Source organism: Platichthys flesus, chromosome 15, assembly GCF_949316205.1.
Source record: "Platichthys flesus chromosome 15, fPlaFle2.1, whole genome shotgun sequence".
Classification (NCBI taxonomy): Eukaryota; Metazoa; Chordata; class Actinopteri; order Pleuronectiformes; family Pleuronectidae; genus Platichthys; species Platichthys flesus.
In genome coordinates, this window is record NC_084959.1 from 2,761,020 (window position 1) to 2,783,133 (window position 22,114).

General features: G+C 44.8%; 1 protein-coding gene across 2 annotated transcripts in view; it reads left to right on the plus strand.

Moving 5' to 3' along the window:
* tmem132e (transmembrane protein 132E) overlaps window positions 1–22,114 on the plus strand; it is a 310,548-nt gene that overhangs the window by 233,612 nt on the left and 54,822 nt on the right. The gene's annotated exons all lie outside the window — the stretch shown is intronic.

Below are 22,114 nucleotides of genomic sequence, written 5' to 3' on the forward strand. Positions count from 1 at the left end.
AAACTCACAAAAAAGGGCTGTGGACATTTGATCCAACTTTTGTCGTTGAGTTTTAATTTCTAAAATCAGAAACTCTCATTCAAAACTGAAGGATAAGAGCATTCTGAAACAAACACCATCTTCAGGCTGGAGCTTATCTTTTATGACAGAGGGGGTGTGAGGATTTGGACGTATCTTCCCTTTTTTAGGGAATTAACTAATTAATCTTGACTAAATTGTTGAGTTAATAAATTGAATCTAGAGGGAAACTCTGGAAAGTGTTTCTCTGGAAAGCACTCCTCACATGTATCAGCTCAAATTGCTCCCACTCGTCCAGACCCTCCAGATCTGAAGAGAGCTTTTTGATGGAGCATCTCTCCGCTCATCGCTCTTCACCTCTCTCAATTTCACCAGATCAGTTTCGTTCCACCGTTCTTCACCTCCACCCCCCCCCCCCCACACACACACACCCTATACCTTTGTCTCCTCCCGTCTAATCTGTCCCGTTATCGCCTCGCAGGAACACACACTCCACTTGCGTCCTTCAGCAGCAACGCTCCTGCACACTCGCATTAATTCTGTCGGAGGAGAGACCGAGGGACATGAATAATGACTCAGCCCTTGTTGTCTCGCTGTGAGAGCCAAGCATGAGGTTGTAGAAACACTTCACTTTGCATAATTTATTCTGCAAACTATACACACACACAAACAGACACACACACACAGGCAGCGTGAGGATGCACATATCACCCACAGTGGTGTTTATATAGACTTCATCTCTGATAACCAGCTCAGCTCCCAGTCGCCGTCACGTGTCTGCAGCACACGCCTCTGACACAGCTCCCGTGTTAAATGAAGCTTTAATGGTGAAGCTGTTGTTTTCTTCCTGTTGTTTGAAGAACAGACGCCGGCGCCTCCACCGCGCTCGGACGGAAAGATCAATATCAATTTCAACTCCGTGTGTCTGGCGTCGATACAGGAGAGCTTCTCCTCTGATCACCACGTGGGGGGGGGGGGACAGTAGGTTGTGGGTTTGAGAGCTTCCTGTTGTCCTCGCCTGGCCCTGCAGGAGGTTCCTCTGAGCCCTCTTAGGGTCGAGTGCAGATCTTCATCGTGCTGCTGCTGGTGGAGATGTTCTCCCTCATCACCGGCCACAGAGCCGCTGAAGGAAGCTCTGCTGCAGGAGTTCACACGGTGTGTTTACACTCACAGCGGCTCCAGAGGCTCATCATGTTGGAAGGGTGTGAAGAGACGGCAGAGTGTGTCAGAACATCTCTGTTATTAGGGCAGCAGCTCCAGATCAATGCAGGAGAACCTCCACGTGAGAGTTGGATAAGAATCTTAAATAAACCCGTGTTTGTCTTGGAGCGAAGTGAACTGGGAGGCTTGGCGCTTCTCTCTCCGTGTAAGTTGGTCAAACATGCTCTTGAGGTATCCACTTCTTTTTTTATAGACTCATCTTAAAAAGATGTGCTCTGCAGCCACCTGCGCAGCTGCTGCTCCGGAGCTTTAGGGCCGCCACCAGCATGACTCCATAAAGGAGGACACCTCTGCAGGGTGAAGTGGGTAAACAACACGGCTCCAGCTGCAGCTCCGGTCTGTGTGTGTGTGTGTGTCTGTGTGTAAAATGGACCATAAAAATATGCACCAGTTTGGCAGCTGCAGACTCACACAGACAACAAACCTGAAACAGAAACCAATTTAAAGTTTAAAGCAGATAGACAAACACTTTTGGAAATCTAAATATTTTGGCCTCTGCAGCTTGTTATTGAGGAATGCATCGATTGTCAATATGCACACATTCGTCATATGTTCAACTTGACACAACTCTTCATTAAAACAACTATATCTGCTCTATAGTTTGTTAACTTGTGTACTTGTGTACTTACATCAAACACAATGTCTCCGATCCTGTCGTCTTTCCAAAGGAGACGTGCTGGACGCTGTCTTTTCTGTGTTTCCCAGAAAGTTAACGAGGGAGCAGGCGTGAGAAGTTCCACCTGCCGCCCCTCCAGATGCTTTCAGGAGATTGTGAGTTCAGTGCAGGTCTCACAGTAGCTCTACAGAGCGAGGATCTCTGATTGGAAGCCCAGAGTCACACTTTTGATTTGATTGAGCAGCTCGTCAAAGCAACAATCGTCCCGTTGGCTGCTGAAGAGCGTGGGCGTGTCCAAAGAGAGTTTTTCTCTGGCAGGAAGCCGTGGAACTAAAAAACCATCTCCACAACGTATCTGCTGCTGAACGACTCGCTGGCGTCGGCCGTTTGCTTCTGCAGCAGCTGCAGAACGCCGGCCCTCGCACTCTGCATGGCCGAGCTTGTTGCCGCTCGATCTAACAACCGGCGAGCACAAAGTTGTGTTGATGACAAAGCTAAAAAACAAATAAAAGCACAACACTCACCAAGCAGCGTCGGGTTTCTGCTCGATCTGCTCCCGCAAATGAGCTTTTTTCTCCTTTTTTTGTTGTGATGGCATATCGTAAAAACTCGGGGAGAGACAGACCTCATGAAGAAGAAAGAGCTCCTCCATGTTATCGGTTCAGAGGGCGATGAGGTCCGTCCTGGATGAGGTGAGAGGGTAACGACGCCTCCACTGATTTTAAAACTCAGAGCTCACAGACACAACCTCAGAAGATAAAGATCCAAAAGATGCAGGGTTCTTCCCAGAGGCAACAGACACCCGCTCCTCACTCAACTTCCCATGATGATTAACTGTCAGGATGGAAACAGACTTTCCGACAGCTTGATGCACGTGTTTCCTTTTTTTCATTCTGCCGCCGCGACAGCGAAACAGCTCCGTGACATTAAAGCAGCCGGTAACACACATCCTGTATCGAGCTCCACGTTTTTATTATTACTTCCTGGCAAACGGATTTCTGCACGTGTGAAATGTCAACTGCACCACTTCAGTATTTTAAGAATGGAACAAATCTGGGGCCTGGGAAGCGGCAGCGTTGTTTATCTCAGCTCGGAGCCGTGAACACAGTTCCAGGTTTCTACTGTTCACCCTTCAGCTAAAGTTTCCAACACTCGCTGAGACGCGTGTACTTATTGTATATCTTCTGACTTGTGTGCAAGGCAGATGGAATATTAGTTTCCTCTTTCCCCAGGTGTCACTGGCACATCAGCTGATTCGTGGAAACGACCCTGACGTGTGGTTCGAGGAAAGCAAAGCTGCGACTTCAGGAGCTTGACTCCCGTGAGACGCTGAGATCTGATCTGGCTTCATTCATCTGGCTTCTCTTTATTTAGCGAGTCGCAGGGGCCGGACGGGGGGGCAGACTCCTCATCAGCCTTTTTAACTGGAGGCCCAATCGGTCGGCTCATTTGGCAAAGCAAGGCAATTAGAGTGGCCGGGTGATGAGACATGAAGGGAAGAGCGGGCGAACGAGAAGAGGACAAAGCGGCGGCGGGGGGGAGGAGACTGGAGGGAAGTGGAGCGCCACCATATTTAAAACCATATCTAACTCACCTGGAAATGCAGACCACACTGGTGCTAACAGGAAAATGCTCGAATGACATCTCGTCTCCGACACATGTAAACATTAAAAGCTGAATGTAAGAGCTCCACAGGCTCAGAAACGAGTGTAATTGATTTTCTGCGTCATTGCGTCCAAACGTCTCAGTTTCCTCGTGTGTGAATGAAAACGTGGAAGCCTCAGAAACAACCTCTGGAAATCGATTCCTGTCTCAGTCGTGGCAGAGACGGGTTCCTGCTCGGGTCAGTGTCCTCTCTAAAGCCACATCGTTGTCCTGTCAGTTGTTCTTTCTAACACATTTTCTTATCTGTCAGCTCTCAGATTCTTTATTCATTTCTCTGTAACACAAGACGAGTCTCGCTGCCTTGAGGAGGCGACAGAATTTTCATTTTCCTTTTCATTATAAACCTTCTTTTTTAAACATTTCTTTATAAAACACAGTGATGTAATTCTTCCTGCTAAATGGGACGACAACAGGAGAGTTCACTCGGAGTTTAGAGATTAGCTCAAACACAGCCTTCATGGCACGGAACCCAAACAAGAAAAAAACTCCTCCCACTGCTGTTTAATTCTAATTATTTAATTTATCTGTGAGCAGAGAGTCTCATCTTCAGGTGGCGTCCGTGTCACGAAGCAGGAAAACGCCTCCACCACATTTCTGCAGCTGTTGCTCGGCTTTGTGTCCTTTTTCAGAAAGATGGCCTCACATTTCACGGAGCTCGTATTAAACTTTAATATGGTAGAAGTTGTCCGGGTAGAGCACAGAGAGCAGATAGAGTGACGCCAACTCCAGTCACATTTAACCCATAGTGCACGTTCGAGTGGCTGGTGCCGTCCACTAAGTGGCGTGAGCGAGGTTTAACTTGCATCATAAACTGTCCTCAGACGGCTGGATGTTTACCTCATTTACGCCCCTGAATGCAGCATATGCATGAGCCGTGCATCGGGGTCTCTCTCGTTTTCTCTGCATGAACCTCACAGCAGAATAGACAGTTTCATTATCTACCTGTGGAATATGTACATTTTCATTTGCAACACCTCTTCTACCTGTTTCAAAATAAAAGCATTTATTTTCGACTGAATCAATTAATTGGTTTTTTGGTTTTTACGGTGGAATGCTTGCAGGAGCTGCAGAATTCTGACTTATAGTTGAGAACATGGACCAACTTTTATCCGAGGACATCCAGCAGACGCTCTAGAAACTTCTTGTAGCCGCTCTGCAGCAGATCACACGCAGCACGAAATGTTTTACTCTGGATATTTTATAAAACTTTTCCTGCAGTCAAGTGAAATGTGAGAAATCAAAGTCCAGAGAACTCACAGCCTGTTGATGATGTGTCTATCACGTGAAAAAGAAAAGAACAAAAACACGTGATCTCCTCAGTGGAATTCACACGTCATGTCTCCTGCTGCTTCTTCACATGTGACAGACAAACCTAGATTTCCAGAGTTAATATTTGATTTCTAAATGTATTAACGGAGATGCCACATCAACCTGGATTCCTGCAGGTATCAAAGACGTGAGAGAAATAATCTGCTCCTCAATGTCCCGTTCTCCGACGCGTGGCATTACTCAGTATGCAGAGGGGGGGGCTGATATTTCATTGATTCTCAACCTGACATTTTATCATCGTCTTGAAACTAATCTGGCATCATTGTTTCTGCTCTTTGGAGAAAGGGCAGAGGGACCACGTGTGGAGGAGTAAACAAGTAAATAAAAAAAATATAATTTTCATCATCACCGACTGCCACCGTCAACAGCAGCCGGAGAATTATTTCAGTTATGAGATAACGAGATGGAACAGCCAGATTAAGTGTGTGGGTGTGGGGGGGCTCGGAGAGAGAGGCGTCCATTTGGAAGAGCCCGCGACGCAGACATTGCTTTAGGAAAAAGAAATACTGCTACTTGAAGGATTTTTAAAATCAATAAATCCTTCATGAGAGGTTTGTGTAATTATTGTAAACACACACGATTATTATCCCCGGTTAGATTTGCCAGCCGCCGTCTTCAGCTAACACTCGTGTGCCATCGGGTCAGGTTCTGCTGCTGGGTAGAGAGAGAGAGAGAGAGAGAGAGAGAGAGAGAGAATGATTTGTGGCACTAAGGAAAACTGCGCTGTTCTTTTACTGCAAACCGAGAAGCATTTATCAGGTTTTCACAACGCCAGAAGGTGGACGGGGCAAAAGGCCAAAGGAGGAGCCACTTCCAGCGTTTAAGAGTCTTCAGCAAAGACAAAAGAGAGAGAGAGAGAGAGAGAGCCCGGGGCTAATAAAGGCAAAGGGGGGGGGGGGGGGGGTGATGTATCTGCGAAGGGAAGCGGGAGCTGCGGGCGTGAGGAAAATGGAGATTTCATTTTTTCCTGTGAACACTCGTCTTTTTTATGATCACATTGTGGAACAGGAGCAGAGATAATTCTCATTTGCTTAGTTCAACACCTAAAGACGTTGTGTCATCATTTAATTTTGCACTTAGAGTTTTTAACGTTATTGTTTAATGTATTTGCACTTTATTTATTGGTCATTTCTCAATGTATCCAGAGCTTCTTGGCCACTTAAATATAGTTATATTTTATCTTGTGAATGTTACCCTTGTTCTTACATAAGCTTTTAGGGGATTACCTCTTAAATACAGGGAATATAGCTCTGTTGTTAGTGCAGTGCAGACCAGTGGATCCAAGGTGATGTACAGTAAAATGCAGACACATGGTGGGAGGTTGGAGGAACTGAAGTGTCCTTGAGCAAGGCAGCGACACTCGACTGCTTCAGCAGTACTGCACGCAGGCCAGTTTCTGGAGTGTTTCTGCTGAGCAGCTACTTGTGTGAAGCTGTTTTCAGACCAGCTCTGAAGTCTGCACATTCTCCTGAAAGGTTCCCGAGGGGCTTTTATTTGTGAATAACAAGTCAGAGTCTGTTGCTCTGGACTTTATCCACAACTTTCTCCCCCCGGAGTTAACTGACCGGAAAACTTGGACAACAGACGTGAAGCTGGAAGAATCTGAGGATGTAAAAGAAGAGCCGAACACGATGAGGATGAGGATCCAGGTCCAGTTCATGTCTGAAAACATCTGATAAGAGCTCAGACGTGAAGACCTAGAAGCATGTAGATCATTTGATCCTTATGGACCTAATCCACCGGAGAGGAAAAGTATGACTCCATTTGTTAGAGACAGCTATAAACATTCCAACTATTTGCATTTTAATAAGATGTCCCCGGGAGCTCAGGCCTGTGTTGTGTGATGTGGCCTCGTCCCCGTTGACCTTACACGTTAAAAGTTATGAGTTGTTGCTGAACCTTTTCAATGAGAGGCCTCAGAGCGAACAGGTAGTTAGTAATATCACTGTGTATTATATATTTACATATTTACTTTCTGCAGCGGGGTGCACATTGTGCTCCTTCAAATTTATTATCCAATTTATAGAAGTCTGTAGCATTAAATCTGTTTCGGTCCAAGTAAACAATACGGTGTAATTAAGGAAGGTAATTTCCATCGGTGTGATTAGGAAACTGTTTGGGTGCATTCAAACACAACACAGCGTTTTGATATGAACTCATTTTACCGGGTGTTTGGAGTGAAGCAGTAATCAGTTTGCTTTTAAAAGCTTCGGCAAAGACTTCAAGAAAACAAAAGTTTAGAGTTATAGCACAAGAGAGAGACTAGTTTACAGTTTCTACCTGAGAATCACAGCCGGCACACATGAAGATATTTATTTTCTTTCCTTTGATTTTTTCAGGTCTTTTGATTCATCCCTCTAAAAAGCCCTCGGGGTAGTTTTCATCCAGCTTGTGTTTGTCCCCCCCCCCCCCCGAAATCGGTGTGCTCCTTTTAGACCCTCACCTGAATAAACAGCCGGCCCGATCCGGAGCGGGTCAGAACCTGTGACTCGTCGTGTTTGACCTCGAGAGAGGAATTCAAAGAATAAACCGACCTGTGGAAGGTCAGTGGAGGTCAGACACCAGTTTGTTGTGGAGCTGAATAACAAACACACCTGGGAGTCTGTTCACGTGGCCGCCTGCGTATTACAAAGGATTATATCATCACTTCATGGACCCTGCTGGAGCTCTGGTCATAAGAAATGAAAACATGTCACCTTTCGGTTCAGAAACATGGAGGTAGGAGTTCAGGAGGAGGAACTGAATGACTCCTCGGTCCCGTGGCGAAACTAGATTCCTTGAAGGTATATAACAGAGAAAGGGGGATCTAAGAGAGTCAGAGCCTGGGACTGGATGAACTGGTGAAGTGGAAGTCAAGGGCTTGGAGGACATGAGGAGTGTCTCCCACTGGGAAACCTCTATGTGGTGTCTGTGGGATGGAAGTGAGATCGATTTCAAGAGGCTTCAAAAGAAATCAGCAGACGAGTCCTCAGCCAGTATAGAACTGGTCCACCTGCCAGTCTTAATGGTTTCTGCTTATCTTTGAAATGTCATCTCTCTTGAAATAACACGTGAGGGTGTCTCCTGCTTCCTTTTAGATTCCATAGGGAGAGCTACCCCCCCCCCCCCCCTCTTCATCTCAGAGCTCAGGGCTCAGCTGAGAGACGTTGAGTGGAGTCCCTCCATCGGGGGGGGGGGGGGGGGGGCAGATTATCAGCTACTGAAGATTGTATAATCATGCTTCTTTCTTGAGGGATGTGTCTCTCTCTCTCTCTCTCTCTCTCTCTCTCTCCCAGTTTGAGTTACAGTAGGGGTTCGCGGTGGGATTCCTTTTCCTTTGGGGAATAAAAGGCTGGATTTGAATTTGAAAGCGGTAGATGTAGATTTGCCAGGTAAGAGGAAGTCAGACCTCTCGGGGCTGCTCTCGAGTCGGCTGCTGTCATTCGTCGCAGGATAATTGACATCGTACGAGGTGCTGCCGCCAGCGCCGTGTCGGGGGGGGGGGGGGGGGGGCTCTGTTTGCCTCAGATTATCCAAACTGTTTTGAAAACCGATGGCAGGAGGCAGAAGACAGCCGAGCTGCTGCAGGTGAGGGTTAGTTATTTGAGGATTGAGCTGCAGGTCCTTTCAGAATCTGTCCTGGTTCCGATCCACAATCTGGTGACGCCGTTTGTTTCCCGGGTTGTTTGTTTCTCTGTTTGTTTGTTTGTTTGTTTGTTTGTTCTCTGCTGCTGCATCACAGGCGCCTGTCCCCTGGAAAGCATCATCTCGATTTAAAGAGGATCCTGATCTGTGGTTAGTTAAAGGTATGAGTGCAGTGTTGATGCCTGACATTGACTCACTGATTTATTCTGATTTGGACGGATGCAAGTGTTTTCATCTCAGTTAATAAAGTCACGTTTGGATTTGTGTTGACGGGTTATTGTGCGTCTGTTGAAAACTGAAACATCTGGTGTGTAGCCGTCGTTCATTGAGCTTTTTGCTGCCGTGTCTTTTTGATGGAACAAATTTCCCCAAATTCTGAAATGGTGGCTTTTTAAGTTCGCTCTCCTTCTCCTGTCATGCTGTGAAAAGCAATCTGAAGATCACGGCCAGGGGCTCGTCTAGAAGGCAGAACTGTCTTCTGAAGCGATGTGAGGCAAGGCTGCATGGTAATGATTATTATTATACTGTTGATGAATATGATGATTATTATCTGGGACACACAAATAACAGTTTTGTCAAGGAAATTTGTAGATATTGTAGATATAGAAGGTTCCTGGTTAGAATCGATGTGGAGTTTCCTCTGGATGGTTTGACTGTCTCCCACTGATCTGAGTCCTGAATCGGCCCCGTACACCTGGGGGCCCGGGGCAGGATGACATTTGACTGTGGGGCCCCCTGGTGGCCGCGGGGCCTCAATCAGCAGATTAGTTGCTTCATAGGACCTCCAGTAAAATGACCATAGGTGTGAATGGTTGTTGGTTCTTTTCCTGCGATAAGCTGCCGATCTGTCTCCAGGTTGAATCCACCTTTAGCTCGATGGACCTAAAAGAAAAGGAGATACAGATAATGAATGGAACTGTTCAGATTAATTAAAAGAGAAAATTACTAATCCTCACGTTGCAGAAATCATATTCTGCATTGTTGTTTGATAATTAACAAACTGAATCCTGAACATGATCTTTGTGTTTCTGCACCTTTGTCTCATTCGTCACAGCACAAAGTGAACATGGCATCCCATGCCCCCCCGCCTTTAACACACGTTATGTGTTTGAAAACTCAACACATGTAAGATCCGTGTTCTGTGTGATCACTTCAGAGCTTCACATGACAGAACACTGCAGGCCACTGCTTTGAGAAGGTTCATTTATTTATTGTGAAGGCATCATTCCTTTAACAGAGTGTGGGTGCGTGTGTGTGTGTGTGTCTGTGTGTGTGTGTGTGTGTGTGTGTTTGTGTGTCCCCAGAGACGGATGGCATTTCTTCTATACCGGCTTCTGTGTGGGTGAGAATCTCCAGAGAGAGCTAGTTTTACTTGGAGCTGTCCAATATGAAATAGAAGTTCCTCAGGGGAAAAGTTGAGAGCATCAGCAGCGGTGACGCCCCCCACCCCCCCCTCCTGCTCCAGAGGATCTGTGACTTTAATCTCCTGCTGTCGGTACCTTGAAGGGAAGCTCAGTTTCCCACTTGCACTGCATTGTAATCACTGCTGCTCACGAGCTGCAGCACCGTGATCTCACGCTCCACCGAGCGGCAGCGGGCCCGGATGTCTCGGTGCTCGATCTCCGAGCTAACAGTCGCTCAGCCCCCCTGAACTCTGAAGATCTGACCTGAAGTCAGGGGAAATATTATTATAATCACACTGTATGCAGAGGGATTTGAACTCAGGGAAATGTCAGTGAATAGGTCGCAGCACAGCCTCGGTCCCCCCCCCCCCCCCCCTCTGAGCCCTGCTCGCCTTATCAAATAAATTGGACAGTGGTCATTTCCCAGTTGCCTCCTCAGAAAGGTTCTGGCTCACCACAGGGTCTCCTGCTCGTGGCGCTGGCTGATGGGAAGACTACTTAGAATAATTGTCCTCAGAAAGAATGGCCTCCCAATGCCGCCGCCTACATGCCTCTGCAAGTGTGTGTCTGTTTGTGTGTGTGTGTGTGTCTGTGTGTGGGAGAGAAAAGGAGGTAGGGTTTTCAAAGCATGTGTCAGGATCTGTGTTCAACATGTGTTCACTCCAGACGCGGCTTGTTATTGAGACAAGACAGGGAGGAAATGTCCTTTTACTTCACAGGAGTAAGTGGAACATGTGTTGTTTTATTAATGCTCTTTATATTTATCTGTACATTAGATGATGTAGATGCAGGAAATGTTGAGAGGCTCATAAATTATGTATGAAAGGGTTAGGGTTTTCACCACTGATGTCATCCACAGTGAGGTGGGTGTGTGCTGATCACTTCATTACTCTTCAGTGTGTGTGTGTGTGTGTGTGTGTGTGTGTGTGCGCATGTGTGTGTCTGTGTGTGGCTTTAGGTTTCAACCCCTCGTACAGTATCGTCTCAGATTACGCACGTAAATGTGAAGATGAGCTTTGATGTTATCTGCAGCCTCACAGAGAAACGTCCTGTGGTCGATTCCCACATGAGGATCAGGTTGTTGACAGGGGGGGGGGGGGGGCTGTGGAAACACAATGGCAGTTTTCTGACAAAGCGACGCTTCAGGTGTCATCAGGTTATTTTGTCATGAACCTGCAACTTGCAGTGAAATCCTGGGTTTGAAACGTGATTTATCTTTTTTCTCAGATTTCTACGCTATTTAAAAAATACTCTCTTTGGGTTTTAGAGTCTGGTTTGAATAGTAAAAGCCTAAAAAGTAAAATAATCAATAGCTACCTGAACACTGATTAGCTGCAGCCCCAGTACTAAGGTAGTTAGGTCACCACTGTAGGAGAAACTAGAAAACACTTGAGAACGTCAATAGAATTAAAGGGATTTAATTGAATGTGCAGTTCGGGTGTTTTTCTCAGACTCGTCCCTCCGGGGATGAAAGTTCACATCCAACCTGAACATCACATCCAACCTGAACATCCGACCACTCACAGCTCACGGCCGCTTGGTGGAGATCAGCTGGATGTGATGGCGACGTGATGTCATCAAACATCTGTTCCACTCCATCACAGAACAACATCTTACTTTTACATCACATTTTCAAAGTGTTTAAAAGTAAATGTGTGTTAAAGAGTGAAGCAAAACTCCTGAATCAGTCAAACCATATAGAATTTCTCTCCTGTACATTGGTTGGTTTAATTTTTTGAGCCGAATTACACAAAAACTGTAAATATAAGAAATGATTTGCACAAATCTTGAATTATGTCCTAAAGTCGTGGACAAAGGTGCAGAAACAGGATGTTTGTTTTCACTTAAAATAGATAAGTAGGACTTTGTTAGGTCAAAATGTTAAATCTACTTTGTTTTGTGTTGTTTTGTGTAATTTTCCATCCATAACGCACATATTCACTGTCAGGGGGGTCAGGTCGGGTGTGTAATGGTTATTTCCGGTTCTGTTTCTTGCTCAAGGACACTTTAGAATGCAGATTGCAGGTGCCGGGGATCAAACCGCCGACCCTCTGGTGCGTGGCCGACCCTCTTTACCCCTCCCTGAACCACAGACGCACACAAATTGAACATCCCAAGGTGGGGAAATAAAAAAAAAGACCCTTTCATCTGCGGCTGCAGCAACAAACAGCCTCTGTCTTCAGACCTGCAGTTGTGTTTCTCACTAAGCAGCAGGAATCCGGGCGGAGCAAGTCGGAACACGGCCGAGATCTAAACTCCTAAGATCCTGAAACTTAAAAGGGACACGCTGAGCCGGCTCCTGTGCACCGTAATTATAACGTCTGGATCTTTTCCGTAGCAGCAGACATCACTAGTCACTAGCCAAATATTTGCGTAGCCTAAAAACACAAAAAGCATTTATCTGGGTTTTCTGTGTCCCCTGCTTCCATCGCTGCATAAAAACAAAAAGTGCAGACGTCTCAGAATCAGAATCAGAATCAGAAAGTATTTATTGCCAAGTAGGTTTACACCTACAAGGAATTTGCTCTGGTTATTGGTGCATCAATGAACATAAAAACATAAAAACATAAAAACATAAAAACACAATAAATACAACACACATAAGAAAAGCAATAAAAAGAAACAATATAAATTGACTCACTATTTACTTCTTATTTACTCCCTTTTTCTAATATTTATACAAAGTAACATTTATTTAGACATAAATATATCTAAATAAAATATATATAATAGATTCAAAGATATAAAGAGTGAAATGCAAGATGCAAGACAGTGGACAGTGTCAGATTGTAATATGCAATGTAATGCAGTATAATATAATATATTAGCGGAGCCGGACTCCACGAGCTGCTGTAGTTCTGTTTCCACTCAGATCATCAAAACAACTCGATGCTCCTCCTCTTTTCTCCTCCAGTGAATCCTCAGATTAGGATTCTGTACTTATGGGCCACACGGCGCCCGTCTGCATTTATTCTTCATATTCCAGTCACAAGTGGCTGAACCACTGGGCCTGCTGCTAATGTCCCTGCTGGTTCAGTCCTCTCTCGTGGCCTGGGAGAGCAGCGTCCTCTCGTCTGACTCTAGTAATGAGCATTAGCTAAGTGAACATCTGTGGCTGCTCCAGTCGTTTGGGCCTGGCCGTGTGGTGCAGCTCCACGGATCCACACTCACACCTCTCTTGTCTCGGGGCAACAATGACGATCACGTTGCATGAGGCCTCTCTCTCTCTCTCTCTCTCTCTCTCCTCTGGGTTCTGCTGCGTGTGCATGTTGTTCTGTCTCTCGAGCCCAGGAGCTGCTGGAATCAGACGCACACACAGTGAAGGTGGAATTGTGCAGAGGCGAGAAACAAGAAAGGCTTTTTTTAAAAGGAGTCGTCATCAGGTTTCACAGCCGACGAGGGAGTCACCGTCCCCTCTCCTCATTCCTGCTTCTTCTACTGATCATCGTCGGTGTCTATTCACGACTCTGCAGGTTTCTGTTGAGCCTCGGTGATGAGTTGAACTTTTCTTTTGTTTACCAACGAAGCCGGGAAGTAGAAATAAATAAAAATGTGTGCACCAGTACACACCCGGATCCAGCAGAGAGCAGGCGGGGGCGCCGACCCCCTAGAATTCTGACAAGCTCCCTGCAGCCACACACACACACACACACACACACACACACTAACACACACACACACACACACACACACACACACAAACACACACACTAGATGTTTTCCTCCATGTTTCACTGGCAGACCAGGAAAGTAGTTCCCTCCTCTGTCAATCATCCCATGTTTTCTGCTCAGGCAGCTCAACATTCACACGCTGGCTACTTCCTGTTTTTCTCCATCATTGCAAACAGGCATGTGAAACTGAAAACTCCAAACTCAAGTAAAAAACTACCTGATGAAATCATAGTATTACTGCGTAGTATTACTGCTGAATATCTGTGGTACGTGCTGTGCTATATGAAAAGATGAATTATGACTGCTCACTGCTCAGACCTGCTTTCAAATCAGGTCCTCTGTTTTAAATTGTGTTGTCAGGATTACTTCAACAATAAATCGACAACATTCAGGCGTCATCAATTGTATAACATCATATAATAGTCATAGGTCATTAATAGTGTATTCGCACTGGCACTTAACATGAACTGTAGTACTGATAGTATGTGCTAATATTAAATATATGAATACTTTTAAATTATTCAGTGCTTTTAACGATGTTCAAAGACACGTTACATTTGTCTGAAAACAGAAAGAGACAAGCAGACATGTGTAAGAATGAAGAACTCCCACAGTTTTCCATGTGAACGTGTTTCTCCGGCACATTTGGCTTCAGTCGGTGAACTTCAGTGACCGGCCGAGTGGAGGCGCCCACACGGCCACGGTGTTTACACTCCTCCGTTTACATTAAGGCAGATGAGAGATGAGTTAGTGTTTGTTGTGAACGGGGGGGTCAAGTGAAGGCTCCGGCGAAGTTCTGAAAACCAGCACTCACAACTTTTTATATGCTTCCAAACAAACCCCCCCCCCCGATAAACACAACACAACACAACACAACACAACGCAGCCGCAGCAGCAGCAGCTGAAACGCGGTGCACTGCGGCGTGAGCCTAAATAAATAAACCACATGTCACCGGACACATAAAAGCACCACGTCCACAACCGGCCAAGGACAAATAAAAAAATCTGCACTTATTTTGAATTATACATATCTTCGTGAAATGGAATTTGTTGTGTCTGCACAGGAGCACAAGTGGCGAGGTTGTCTGTAAAGTGCCGCCTCAGAGGGACTAATGGAGCTTCTGCCTGCACACGAGTGGGGGGGGGGTGGGGGGGGGGAGTCTTTGCCGGCCAGATTTAGCTGTTGGGGGAGAAAGCCTGTTTGTGCTGAAATGCAAAAGGGAGTGCAGCTAATGCCTCGGAGACGCCGGGCACCGACATTCTGCTTGTTTGTTTACTTTTCTGCCTTCGTCCGCGCGAGTCGCTAAAGGGACGAAGGTGAAGCCCGGTCCCGTCCACCGGGGGGGCCTCGCTCCCCCGACCGGGCCACGGCGAGTGCTCCGTCTCTGCCCTCTGCAATCAGATGTTTGTTGGGGGGGGGGGGTCCAGGTCGTCGGTGCCCAGATGAAACATTCGACGGAGCTCGGAAAATGATAAAAGATGGAGGGGGTGTGATTGAGTAAAGAAACATAATCAAGCCTCATCAAAGGGAACAATTGTGTTGTGGAGCTGGAGCTGGAGATGGAGTCGGTGAAAGGAGAGAGAGGTCGTTATCATTTACTGATTGTCACCTCGAGTGGAGGGAAATGATTTCTCTTGTAAGCACTGACAAAATATAACAAAAATTAGTCTTCTCCAGATTCGTTCTCGCTATTTAGACCATTTCTCCCCTTTTTTATGTTTATTTAAAAGATATTTCTTGTTAATCCACTGTGGCTCTTATTTTTGACTAATTATTATTTGGCTATAATATCTTTCGCAGTCAAAATAAGTACTGGGGTCTTGAAACGTGGTGATTTTGCTAAAAACAAAATCTTCAAGGCAAAAGAAATTAAAATAAACACAAACCAACCTGAAATGTGAAAACTCAGCTTTAGGGACAGATGGGAATTCAAAACCTTAAAACCAAAACACATGTGGAGTGTTGGAGACATGGCTCATATTAAAAACTACAACTATATAAGACATACAAACAATACAATACTAAATATACAGCATCACAAATACACGTTGTAAAATTACACATATTTTAGTACAACATAATAAATACAAGGAGGGAAGAATATTTGACTAACAGCTTATAGAGGAGAACCCTCAGTTTTCATTTGCTTTAATAGCAACACAAAAGTTAAGGTTGCTTTTAAATAATTAAACTTTTATGTTAACAGTTTAAAAGGTTTTTGTTTTAACACATTTTATTGTGTCAATAAATTAAGCGTCTGTATCTGTTAAAGTGTTGAAGCACCTTGAGCTGCAACAACTTGTTTCAAAAGTTAAATTTTAAGTAGAAAAATCTGAAATAAAATGTTTTCAGTTTTTATTTTCATAAAACCTGTAGAAAAGTAAATGTGAATATGGAGCCATACTGGTTTACAACCCATTGACCTTTATTACCCAGAGAAAAACTCTGATTCAAATCCCATCCCACAGTTCTTTATATTTGAGGAAGGACGATATTATCTACCATGATTTATTTCTACTGATAAGAGATAAGAGAGAATAACACCTGGTTCAGGAGGAGCTGCAGCGATTCATCCCAGTTTGGACCTGAGCTGGAGAAGAAATCTCCTGAGAATCATCCAGCGGGAGGTTGATCCATCGAAGAGGAGAGAAAACTCCTCGGTGCTTCTGTGTCACAGGGATTCAGGCAAACTTAGGATGTGATGAGGAAACACAGAGATGATTCTCGTGTTCTCGCACAGAGCGTCACATATACTTCATTTTCTGCTTCTCTGCTCCCAGAGGTCTCATGAAGACATTCACTGGAGGCAAAGCAAACGCCGAAACACAAGCTGATCAACTTAAAGGAGCCAGATATTTTATATATATATATATATATATATATATATATATATATATGAATATATATATTATACTGTATCTGCAGGGTCCGATGGTTTGTAGATCCAAGGCAGTGACTCAGAGACGACTTGGGGTAAATTCCAAAAGGACCAAAACTACAATAACTTGACTTCACAACTAGATATTGTGTAGTCAAAGCTTAATTGCATATAGGAAATTAACCACATGTTATAATGCTCCGTTGGTGCAATGCACTCAGATAAGATAAGATAAGATAAGAAGTTCTATATTAAGGCCATAATGGGAAAATGTGCAATGTTACAGCAGCAGAAGACAACACATGAGTAGCAGTACTTTGGGGAAGGAGTATAAATAAACAGAAATATACAACAATATGTAATAATAATATCTAAATGTGATTAAACCGGTATATACAGTGTCGATAAATATATAATGTTTCAGAATATGTCCAGGAAACGGTTTATATTGCAAAGATATTTTTACAAATCAGTCTTCGATCCCGTTTGCATCCTGCTGCTGAAAGTCAAATATAATCTATATCAATAATAGAGCCTCGAATGTGCATCCACGGCTGAAAGTAGTCCCTGAGTAACCTTCTCTAAAAGTGAGCAGCTGCAAAGATTGTTCTTTAACTATAAACCATGTTTTTAAAGATTTGACTATCGTAAAAACAACTGTAGAACTGTGGCAGCTTTACCCTTTAGAACAAAGACAACAAGCTGAATTGAGGTGTTTTAGTCCCCAACAAATGGTCCCCACCATAACCTTTTAAAAAAGAACATGGTGCCCAGCTGCAGCCCGATTCTACGTAAAAAGAAAACTATGAAAATTGTGACCTTCTTTTACAAAAAGAACGATTTGATGCTTTTAGCAGGAACCAGTGAGGACTGCAGAATAATTGCAGCTTTACCCTTTAAATCTCTGTTTCATTGACTTGTTGTGCTCAGAGACGCCGTGTCTCAAAGTTCCGGCTCTAAATGTAAAAAACAGAATTAGTCTTAACTTCTCAAGAATCACAGAGACGTTGTGTAATTGCAGCGTTTAGCAGGAGGACGTCTTACCTCAGCATGAGCTGTTTGATCTCTGCTGTAATTATCTTAGCTTTACTCGTCTCTTCTGGAAGAATTCAACTTTACACTGTTTGTTCGTCTCACGGCAGCTGGAACAAAGCACTGGTGGTTGTCCTCTGCGTGTTTGGGGGGGGGGGGGGGGGGGGGGGGGGGGACGCTTGATAACCAGGGACGTGTCGGTGTTAAGCACGTCAAATTTTCCAGAAGCCACATTTATCACACGAGGAATAAATCAGATCAGCAGCTGCAGTTTCAAATTTTGCAATTTGCTCTGCGATATTTCCCCAGCTCCTCTCTCTCTCCTCTTCTAATTCCCCCCCCGCCCCATTAAAAAGTCCGTCCCTGGCAGACTCAGCACCGGCTCCGGTTCTCCAGCTGTGCAGGAAAAAGAAAGAACCCTCAAAGCTGTTTACTGGTGGAGATAAATACCAGAGCTATCAAAGTGCTCCAGATGATTGATAAGATCTCGGCTCCTGATCCGAGGGGGGAGCCGTGTGCGTCGCTCACAGGAGTCGCCGTCTCTCGCGGGGAAATCATTACGGTGCCGGGGAAGTTTGTAAAGTGGTTATTGGCGTTTACATCTTTTCGGAAGCAGGAGTTAGATTAAAGGCCCCGAAGCAGAGCGCGCTGCAAAATGTTTCTCACCGAGGAAACTCCAGATCGAAAAACATAACTTTGGAAAACACTTGATAGGTTAGTGAGCAGTGGGTGGGGGGGGAGCTCATTTCAGCTCGGCCGGGATGGACGGACACACGAGTCCTATGAATGATGTCATCCCGGTCCCCCCACCCCCCCACCCCCCCTCGGATCTACACACTGATTGGTTGGATCGAGGAGAGAATATTGAGGTTGAATGGACACAACATGGAAGCTGGACCTGATTTGTTTAGGAGGACAAATACAAACATTTTGCAATGACACAATTTGCTGATTGAGATCAAATTCTGATCGTCAATATACTTATATTTACAAATTACGGGTTAGGGTTAGGTTAGTTACTTTACCACATGCGGTGTACTTACATCTGGAGGATTATGAGAGTAATTTACACTTATTACTGCTTTAGTTTTCTCTATCTTTTATATTTATAAATATGCACATACTCTGCTTTTTTTACACTTCTTTTACAATAAGGTTGAATCTAATCTAATATCATGAGCCAGATGTAACAAAAAATACAGAATAGTTTTTGCACGTCAATAAAAGTCTCTTAAAGTTTTGATTAGAAGTTTGTAAGTAAATATAGTTCCTGTTTGAACTGATACGATAAGCTTCTGATACGACACTGCTGCTCGACCAGTGACATCATTAAAACACGCCTCCATCATGTGTCAGGAGGAGCCGCTCCTCTGCTGTTTCTCAACCTGCAGGAACCTTTACTCTTTTAAATAGTTTGTATTCATTCAGCACCGTACGTAGAGTTTGACATTTTATTATGAAACTTAAATCAAATTGTAAAATACATCAACGTCTTAAAATGCGTTCTTACCGTGAGTTTCATTACACTGGGGAGAAGAAAAAGGAAAAGTCCCGTTTTGTCACTGCTCTGCCTGAGGCGACGTTCTCTTCAAATATTTTCAATAAATAATCTTCCACAGCTCCATTAAGGAACAAAATTAAAGACTCTGAGGCTGTGATTTGATTTAGTCCTGCTTTTCACACGTTATTTATTAACAGCAGCCAGTTGGATTAAATTACAGCGTGTGGCGCCGCCGCGGTTGACATGATTTCTGGCAGCGAGTGTCATAAATGGGTCATGAGGACATTGGCCTCCGAGCACCCGGCAGAGACACAGCGAGACACAGAGAGACACACAGGAAGAGACAGGGACGCTGTAATTGGAACAGAGGTCAGACAAATCAGTGTCGAGAGGGATTTTAATGATTTGTTTGCTAAACACAGAGTCACACGAGTTCTACTTCCACAGAACCTTTGTTGAACATGTGACGTTCGGGACAAATCGTTCGACTGCCCCAGTGTGAGTTTCTCTTTCTAGGGAAACGTGTGATTTTTTCATCTACTAGGAGGTTAAAGAGTCTGTGGTAACTCCTGAACCACTGCATTACATATGCACACTGTGTCACACTGTGTACTACAGTATAAGTACTTAATAAGTACTCTGGGGAAGGCGGTGGATTAGTGGCAGAAAAATTATACTATGGGCAGAAAGTTACGGACATCAGACCGGAAGGTCTCTGGTTCGACTCCTCGCAGTGTCAATAAAAACGTACCTGGATGGACAACACCTGGATCTGTTCCAAAGTCCAAAGAGCACTCTGCCTACCCCCACTGTCTAAGTGCCCCTGAGCAAGGCACCTTACTCCCGAACCTCTGCTCCCCGGGTGCCGTGCATGGCTGCCCACTGCTCTGTGTGTCCTGCTGTGTTCACCAGATGGGACAAAAGCAGAGGACAAATCATCCCTCATGTAGTGTGACTGTTTATGTGTTTGGGATCAATACATGTATCTTGATCTCCATCTTAACATGTGGCATACTTATATATTCTCTCTACTTATACGTGTACAAAGGTAGAGGACGGGGGTTCAAGTACCTTTTTAATACTTCAGAGATATGCTCTGATATAACATTCTCTGCCTTTTCCAGCTTCTCACATCGGCACTCCCAGTCTCCTGTAAACCTTAATTGCAAAACAGGTATTTTTAATCAGCGGTTTCAGTGATTTCGTTGTCACTAGAAGCTGCGGGGGGGGGCAGCATCTGGAACATGTGGCCCAGCAGCCCCTCCCAGTCTGAGAGGTGTCGCGGTGGCAGGAGGCTTCTGTGAGCAGGTAGCAGGTCCGTCTCAGGACCTCACGCCTCCTCTCCATCTTCTCCCTGAGCAGCAGCAGCAGCAGTCGGGCTCCTGGAGACCCTGAGGGTTTGAGTCCTGCTTTCTGCCCTTTGATTAATCAGCATTAACTCTGTTCAACGAGGAGCCGGATTCACGCTGCGCTCCCACGTCTGTGAAAAGAGCCGTCTGATTTCAAAACATGGCTTCAGCACAATACGCAGGCCCCCTTTCAAAAGATGATGATGAATACGTAGTGGCCTTTTAAAAGCTGCCGGCGAGTGAAGCTAATGAATATAAACACACAGAATCACTCATCAGGGCTTTGCTTCCTCACCACGAAATGCTCTGGAAATGGTTCTGCCCGACAATGAGGTGTAATTATCATCGGGGGTGATCAGTGTTTTCACAGGCGCCAGTAATCAAGTAGCAACTAGGTCACCTCGTTTCACCATTTCCCTCTTTTTCCACTCACATCAAAGGGAGCACGCGTCATCGGGATGATTTCTTAAACGTTCCATATTTCTGTTTCATCTCCCGCTGACGGAGCCCTAACAGATAATTACCGTGTTTCCTCTCACGTGTGGGATTTGATGAAAGACGACAATAAAGAGCTGCAACCTTCTGTAGTGTTGGTTTCAGACAGAGCGGGTCGAGAGGGTTTGTAGGAGACGTGAGCAAAAGGAAAAAGATGTCTCATATGTTCCCTCACCTCCTCTCAGGGTCGGGGGGGTGTCAGGGAGCACGGCAGGTCCCATGAGGACGGTTCCAACCGGCTTCGTTCACTGATGAAGACCATGTGATGCAGATCAAAGCCATGTAAAAGCCAGTAAGAGGACTTTAAAGACAGAAGTTGATGTAGTTCAGGAGCATGTCTTTTGTCAAATCTCCTTAAATCCTCTTTAAATCCGAATCGCGATGAATTCATCAAAAGTTCTGACGACAGCAACAAAATAAAAGTATTGAAGGAGAAGATAAAAACTCCTCCATCACTTCATTATGAAATAATGTGATAATATACTTTGTTGTGTATCGGTCTTATTTCTGCCTTCCTTCGTTCCGTCCTTCCGTCGGTGGTAGAGAAGTTAGAGCGGATTGTCCTCTAACCAGATTGTCGGTGGTTCAATCCCCGTCACCGGTGCCATGAAGGAGTGATGTAAAGCAAATGAATATAAAAGTGCTTCAACTTCAACTTGTTTATTAGTAATATGAACCAAGAGTTGTATAGAATATTGAACAATAGATGGATAAAGATGGATGAAATGACAGCTTCCCAAAAGTGAAGCCAAATCCTCTTGATCACCCCCTGGTGGCTGGTTGCAGTAATGGTTATAAACCTCACCTCCTTCCATTTAAAATGATTTCAGATGGTTAGTCAGTAGTATGCAACATTACACCCTGTATTGTTAATATGGAATAATAATTATAAGACTGCAGGCTTTTCTTTAATCACTTTTAAAGTATCATTAACAGAAAACAGAGACTAACGGTGAAAACTTTAAAATCCAGATCCGGTCTGATCCCCCCCCGACTGGCTGAGGCGGCTGAGAGTCGGCTGGTTTCACGGATCACGGATGAGCGCTCCGTGCACCGGGCGCATGTTAGAGCAGCAAACGGAAACGACTCAGTGGGGCTTCAGACTTTCTTCATCTGTCACAGGAATAAATGGAACAATCTTGGGAGATGTTTCAAGAGCCGGAAACTCTCAGCCCCTGAATGTAGAGGCGGCAGTGGAGAGGAAATGTGATTCAGGTTTTATACTTCCACTGAGTCTGTCCCGGGGAGTCTGCCTGTGGAAACGCTGTGATGGGGTTTTATTACCAGTTAAAGAATTTTAAAACGAATCT